We start from the raw sequence: 8,130 nt of genomic DNA, 5'->3' as shown, positions 1-8,130 counted from the left end.
AGTTGCGATTTCATCGATTTACTTATTTTGTAATCTACAATAATTTCTAAAAACGAACTGTTGCGGAAAAAAACCATCGTAGGGAGACATTACTTTCAATACTACAAATAAAGAGCTTTTTTTTTGACGTGACTTATTGTAGATTTGCCGCAGATGGCATTAACTACTTGACCGGACTAATGGGGAGCGCTGAAAGCTCTCACCCGGAAGACAAATAAAGAGCTATGAAGCTTACACCTACAACAAGGAACAGTTAGTTACATCATCATGACCTCCGGGCACTAATATAAGATAAAGCCTATATACGTCCCACTGCTGGGCACAGGCCTCCTCTCAATCAACCGGAGAGGGAACTAAATTTATTTATTTTCCTTTTATTGTGCATATGCACATTTATCCGTAACTTTAGGTATAAGACGAGTTACCCTTACTCTAGAAAATATCAAATGTCGTCCATTAACAATATGTGTTCACTCCCACGATGTTCCTTGCCCACAAAGACAACGTACATAGTTTATAATGATCCGAAGTCTGTATAAAATCCATCTACCTATAAAGATACATTGTTTTAAGTTTACGCGGTTATTATCATAATTAAAACACATAATAACGGGTTCTTACCGCGTATAAATGGGGATATGAGACTCCCGATATTTCGACACTGTTGCAAGTGCCATGATCACGGGATGACTGATGAGATTGAAGTGGAGTAGGTAGATCCATAATTTTCTACGGGCAGACATATCTGTCTACCCTCTTTCTTTGCCGCTTCGCCTCCAGTACAACACCTCCGAATCCAGTAGTAGGTGTTGTAAAAAGCTTGAAACGGCCTAATGTGGTGAAAAAACGTGAGGACACAGTGAGTGCGGTTTGTCGTAGTGAGTTTGGTGCGAGTTCAGATGGTTCCGAACATTCCGATATCAAAAACATAAACAAGCGGCAAAGAAAGAGGGTAGACAAATATGTCTGCCCGTAGAAAATTATGGATCTACCTACTCCACTCCAATCTCATCAGTCATCCCGTGATCATGGCACTTGCAGCAGTGTCGAAATATCGGGAGTCTCATATCCCCATTTAAACGCGGTAAGAACCCGTTATTACGTGTTTTACCTATAAAGATTATCTTATACCTATATACAAGATTATAGATAAGAGTTTTAACGTTATACGTTACAGGAAAATTAAAAATTGTTTCATATAGTTAATATTTTTAATCCCAGGCTTTTATCAAAACCAAGTACCCTTACACAAACACGGTAATAGCTGTTTTTTTTTGACGTGGCTTATTGTAGATTTGCCGCAGATGGCATTAACTTTTTGGCCGGGCAAATGGGGAGCGCTGAAGGCTCTCACCCAGTAAGGTAATAGCCTTGATTTATGCAAATTGTACCTTCCTATCATTTTAGCTATACCCAGGCATCCTACGGAAACCACCGCCTATACCTTATAAATAGGTAGGTAAAAATACATACGTGTGTTGAATATAGCCAAAGTGACGCCTTTAATATTATTACCTACATTTGCCTCCATTTACAAGATCCTGAACGTTACTTGGGCCCTTCTTAATGGAAATGATGGAAACCACTTCAAGCCTTTACCGAGGAAATTGAGGCCTGACAAAGGAAATTCCAGAAATGAAAATAAAAGCTACAATTCTATAAATAAGTATTGATTTAATTTTCAAAACAAAATTAACTACCAACATCCGTATAATCCGAAAACAACGGTTGCATTCTCAATTCCCAACAATAAAAAACTTTATACTTAGATACTCGTAGATCAAAAATGCCTACTCCGGGGATTACAGGAGAACAAATCGGGGAAGAAAACAATTTATCGCTTTCGTTAATCCCATTGTCACCCACTTACCCCGGTTTAATCTAAGCCTAATGGGAGCATTACGGTACACTTCAAATTCGTCAGCGTAACAAAGAATAGAAAAACTCAACATATATTTCCTTAGCTTCTTAGCTTAAAACTGTCTTCGGGACGTACGGTCACGAGTACTAATATGTATACACTTTGAAACCATTAACTTTTTTGACAAATTAAACCGTAAGTCTCATTAAATGTCAAATATGATAATGCGACAAGGTTCTAAAGTGGGTACATGATATTGCTCATGACTGTACTGCGTTTCAATAGAAGAAGTGATTAGGGGTAGTTTCATTACAGTAACGCGGATTGATTCGTACAGATCATATATCCGTAGAAGCTAATATACCTCTTAATACATTTAAAAAAATATATAAATACACATTAAAGATATTAAAAACTAAATTAATTATTTTTAATTAATTAATAATTATTATCGCAGTGGAGCAGCGTGGTGGAGTATGCTCCATACCCCCTCCGGTAGATTGAGGGGAGGCCTGTGCCCAGCAGTGGGACGTATATAGGCTGTTTATGTTTATGTTTTATGTAATTAATTATTAAATTAATTTTTATAAATACAATTATTATATTATTTATTTATTATAAATTCACGCTCGTCATCTGTGAAACCCGTATCGTGACATTGGGGACAGACGATCACTCAACGTTAGAAAACAAAAAAGCCCATCATATTAGATATTCATCTAATCTGAACACTCAAATTACAACACTCAGTACTATACGCATGCGAACGGTCCGTACAAACTATCTGCGTAACTCCGAAACCAGATAGTAAAACCTTAGGATAATAGAACGAAGTTTTTCTATTAAAATATGGCGGGTTATTGGAGACGAATCGGAGTGAAAACTCTGGTCGATGCATTCGGAATCGTCCAATCAAGTGCGGCTTATGGTGCGAATTTGAATGCGCGCCACTCCATGAGCGCAGACTTATGCATTTCTCATGTCACATCCACAGTTCCACTGGAAAGACTTTTATTATACCCCGAGGTCTGCTGTTCCGGTTGCAAAATGCATTAAATCCACGTGAAGAGGTAATAAAGTCTATTTTTTATCCCTTATTCTCATGTGATGTGAATAATCTCTTGACAAAGTTTCATGGGTATAAGAGGAAACCAACTTGGCTGAATTCACATAACAAAGGGAATTAAAGTACCAAAGTATAAAGAATTTCATAGCTAACGTTGTTTTAGTTACCCGATTCACTCTCAAAACGCCTTAAAACAGTTTCCGGTTTAAGATCAAAGGATTTTTCTTGTCTTATGTAGGCGAGAATACCTATTCTCTGTGAAAGAGGGTCTGGAGGGGAAAAGATGTTGTATTATGTATGAAATATTAAGTTCCAGATCAAAAACTGAATCCCCGCAGTTATCTTTGCTATTATACACCCCCTAATTGATATTGTAAAGTTATTACTAAGCACTCTCAGCCAGTAAATTGACTTTTTAATTTCCATTTTCTTCAAATTCTTTCCTTAATTGTAATTGAATAATAATAAAGAAATTACTGGTGAAAAGAAGAAGAGAAAAAGTATATTAATTATTAAGGAATCCTAAGAAAGGTGGTTACGAAAGTTACGACAGATACCCGTTTATGTTTTAGAAAAAGCGTATCGTCGCATTTTCGGACACTAAGGTCATACAAGGGTATAATTACAAGAGGGCAACTATTCTGTCTTGATAAGGATCGAAGGGAAACACATTAAGCAAAAAGCTACCTCTGTCTTATTTTCCGAGCATGCCGAATACCCAACTGACCCGGCTGTAACCCAGTATTTGTATTTTATGGCTGTTCCACTTACGTCCCCTATCCTTTGTGTCAGATATTTCCATATAAAACCAATCAAACGTTTTTGCTTGGACTGTAATGAAAAACCAATTCACTATTATAATTGAGGGCAAATTTATGAGTTGATTCACGAATATCACAGTTATATATAAGGACTGGAGCGCAACTTTTCCTTTATTTATTTATTTTTTAACATATACTTTTATTACCAATTTCTAATGCATGCTATTTTAATGTAGGCAAATGCACAGCGACTTAAATGTGGGACGTTTCTTAAAGAAAATATTAGGTCAAGAGTTCTCTTGGCCGACAGACATAATAATATGAAGATTTTCGAGAGTCAATGAGATAAAAGTGGTGAGTCAGGATCGCTACCTATGGAAAATAGGCTGGATGATTTGCATGTGATGTATATTTCAACAACTGGACACTGACAGTTTATTCAACTGAAATTCATATCGATTCCCTAATAACATTGATTTATAATATATAAACTGCGTTTGTACAGTATGTTAATTTATATAATAAGTCCCAGATTTCAGATATTTAACACAGGTACACATAAATTATGTGCGATCAGTATTTAAAGTGACTAAATTTGAAATTGTAGTGAATTGGAAATCAGAAATTTTCGGCGCCTTCAGTGTGGCTTCCAGTGTTCAAAAGTTTACAGGTGCTTATTCATCAGCAAATTAATCGTATCTCAAAATAGACTGTACACTATACGTCCCTTGATGAAGCTCATTTTGCTGGTGCATTTTAGTAACATAGAAGCTATTTACGTAACATGTTTTAATTAATGACTTATCTACGTGCGAAGCGTTTGCAAGCAATTTACTTTAGGAAATGTAACAGTCTTTGATACTAATTATCTTCTACGATAAATTGCGTATATTATTTAATTTATTACGGTACCTACGTAAGTATAAGAAAAAGAAAATAGAGAAAGAATATTCACAAGCCGTAACAAAAGTAGTTCTTGATAAAATATTTCTTGAAGTCGTTATTTCATCTACCACGTGCGGAAAATGGATAATATAAGAATATATGTTTAAGAGATCCTAGTGGGAAGGTAATAAATAGACAATTTTATATGTTTGTGGATTTATTACTCACCTAAACATCAAATGTTTTACGCCAAAAACCATTCAAAAGATAACGCACCTAACTCTAAAACATCACGTACTAATATGTCCTAGCATACGTACATCCGAATTATGTAATTACGAATGAAATCCTGTAATAGAATTGTCCACACATTGAGGGCATTGTGTCTAAAAGTTCCGAGATAAAGACATGCATGTTTGTTTAATCTTTGTTTTTGGGTATAAATGATGACTCTTGTTATTATCATGTTATTACTCAGGCACAACACTAATAGTTATGTACCCAAGCAATGAGAAAATAGGTAATTATCATGTTAAATCTGGACAGCGCCATCTATATAGTATTTTTAGGGAACGTAGCCTGTAACACACCACACACCATTAACCGTAACCGTATGAAGGATCTCCACGACGATCGCTCCTGCGCTGCCCGCATCCAGCGGCTTTCCGCGACCTTCACCAGATCGTCGGTCCACCTTGCAGCGGGCCTACCCACTGAGCGTCGTCCGACACGTGGTCGCCATTCTAGAACCTTGCCGCCCCAGCGGCCATCGGTTCTCCTCGCTATGTACCCTGCCCACTGCCACTTCAGCTTTGCAATTCTCCGAGCTATGTCGGTAGCCTGTAAGTCCCTCAATAATAACGATGAATTCGGTGTTGATTTTGTATCTGCTTACTCAATCAACGATAATATAATCGGGGCAGATGCAAACAACTTCACTTTACACTGAATAAATTCTTTAAGATACTTAAATCCGCTTACTGAATCCAGAGGCATGTAAATTCGTGTTCCACATACATAATGGTAATGACTCGACAAACACGAACACTTAAAACCACACTGTTGACAATACGGAACCAACATTAGGATCTTGTAAAGCGAAATGTGTACAAGATGTCTTTGGTATGGAATACTTAGCACATACATATTGTATACTAGCTTTTGCCCGCGACTTCGTCCGCGTGGCGTGTTATATAAGAGAGATCTTTGTGTGTGTAGGAGTGCATATCAAATTTCAAGCATCTAACTTATGCAGTTTAGATTTTTTCATACAATTTTTTTCCCAATAACTCCCATTTTTCAAAATACAGCCAAAAATAAACTTTATATTTACTAAGGTATGCATGCATGCTAGATTGAATCAATTGATTGAATTGATTTTTTTTTAATTGATTGTTCATTGAGTTTTAATTTTAATACACACTTCCTCTCTTCCCTTCAACGTTGCTGTGCCCTACAGGGTCCATGTTTTAGTTCCTATGCCTATGTAACACCCCATTGTACTACATGGAATGCAATAAATAATTTAATTGAATTGAATTGAAAACATCTATCTTACGCGGTTTCGATTTTTTCATACAAATGTTTTTTTTCCCGCTAACTCCCGTTTCCGTGGGAATTTTGCAATATCCTGTTGCAACTAAGGTTTAAGTTAACTAAGGTACCTGCATGCCAAATTTCAAGCGTCTAACTTAAGCGGTTTAGATTTTTCATACAAAAGGATTTTCCCGCTAATTCCCGTTCCCGTGGGAATTTCGGGAATTCCTTTCTTAGTACACCTCTACGGTGTCTAAGGTACCTGCGTGCCAAATTTTAAACATCTTACTTGAATGGTTTAGATTTTTCATACAAAAGGATTTTCCCGTTAATTCCCGTTCCCGTGGGAATTTCGGGAATTCCTTTCTTAGTGCACCTCCACGGTACCTAAGGTACTTGCATGACAAATTTCAAACGTCTAACTTGAATGGTTTAGATTTTTCATACAAAAGGATTTTCCCGCTAATTCCCGTTCCCGTGGGAATTTCGGGAATTCCTTTCTTAGTGCACCTCCACGGTACCTAAGGTATCTGCATGCTAAATTTCAAATGTCTAACTTGAGTGGTTTAGATTTTTCATACAAAAGGTATTTCCCGCTAATTCCCGTTCCCGTGAGAATTTTGGGAATTCCTTTCTTAGTGCACCTCTACGGTACCTATGGTACCTGCATGCCAAATTTCAAACGTCTAACTTGAGTGGTTTAGATTTTTCATTCAAAAGGATTTTCCCGCTAATTCCCGTTCCCGTGGGAATTTCGGGAATTCCTTTCTTAGTACACCTCTACGGTATCTAAGGTACCTGCATGACAAATTTCAAACATCTAACTTGAATGGTTTAGATTTTTCATACAAAAATATTTTTCCGCTAATTCCCGTTCCCGTGGGAATTTCGGGAATTCCTTTCTTAGTGCACCTCTACGTTATCTAAGGTACCTGCATGCCAAATTTCAAAAGTCTAACTTGAGTGGTTTAGATTTTTCATACAAAAGGTATTTCCCGCTAATTCCCGTTCCCGTGAGAATTTTGGGAATTCCTTTCTTAGTGCACCTCTACGGTACCTATGGTACCTGCATGCCAAATTTCAAACGTCTAACTTGAGTGGTTTAGATTTTTCATTCAAAAGGATTTTCCCGCTAATTCCCGTTCCCGTGGGAATTTCGGGAATTCCTTTCTTAGTACACCTCTACGGTATCTAAGGTACCTGCATGCCAAATTTCAAAAGTCTAACTTGAGTGGTTTAGATTTTTCATACAAAAGGATTTTCCCGCTAATTCCCGTTCCCGTAGGAATTTCGGGAATTCCTTTCTTAGTGCACCTCTACGGTATCTAAGGTACCTGCATGCCAAATTTCAAACGTCTAACTTGAGTGGTTTAGATTTTTCATACAAAAGGATTTCCCTTCACTACTCTGCTCCTATTGATTGTAGCGTGATGAAAAGTATACTATGACCTGTCCAGGAGTGTGAAGAATAATTGTACCAAGTTTCATTAAAATCCGTCCAGTAGTTTTTGTTTCTATAAGGAACATACAGACAGACAGACAGACAGACAGACAGACAGACAGACAGACAAAAATTTTACTGATTGCATTTTTGGCATCAGTATCGATCACTTATCACCCCCTGATAGTTATTTTGAAAAAATATTTAATGTACAGAATTGACCTCTCTACAGATTTATTATAAGTATAGATGACGTTTACAATAAGATTTCAGTAGTACGTTTACTTTTAATATATTAACCCAAGCATAATATTATTATCATAAATTAAGTCATAATATAGGAACTTTATCACTATTATGTATCTATACCTAGCTCTATACTTAATACTGAGGAAGATATTTATCTTCCTCCAATATTCCAATCTTTGCTGTAAAAGACGGCTGCATATTTTTTTTTATTAAAGTACAAATACGCTAAATAATTCCTATTCTATTAAGGATCATATTCTATAAGTTACTGGAGAATTTTGTAATAAATTATTTACATATACATTACGTATCATAGCAACTCAAGCAATTT

The 8,130-nt window shown here is 36.5% G+C and overlaps 1 long non-coding RNA gene across 1 annotated transcript; it reads left to right on the top strand.

Moving 5' to 3' along the window:
* The first annotated feature begins 5,870 nt into the window (after positions 1 to 5,870).
* Positions 5,871 to 7,803, top strand: LOC126367193 (uncharacterized). Its single transcript, XR_007566449.1, has 2 exons — positions 5,871 to 7,097; positions 7,366 to 7,803. It is a non-coding gene; the product is annotated as an uncharacterized LOC126367193 (long non-coding RNA).
* The last annotated feature ends 327 nt before the right edge of the window (positions 7,804 to 8,130 follow it).

The sequence above is a fragment of the Pectinophora gossypiella genome, chromosome 5 (assembly GCF_024362695.1).
Source record: "Pectinophora gossypiella chromosome 5, ilPecGoss1.1, whole genome shotgun sequence".
Classification (NCBI taxonomy): domain Eukaryota; kingdom Metazoa; phylum Arthropoda; class Insecta; order Lepidoptera; family Gelechiidae; genus Pectinophora; species Pectinophora gossypiella.
This window is presented reverse-complemented; position numbering and strand designations above follow the sequence as displayed.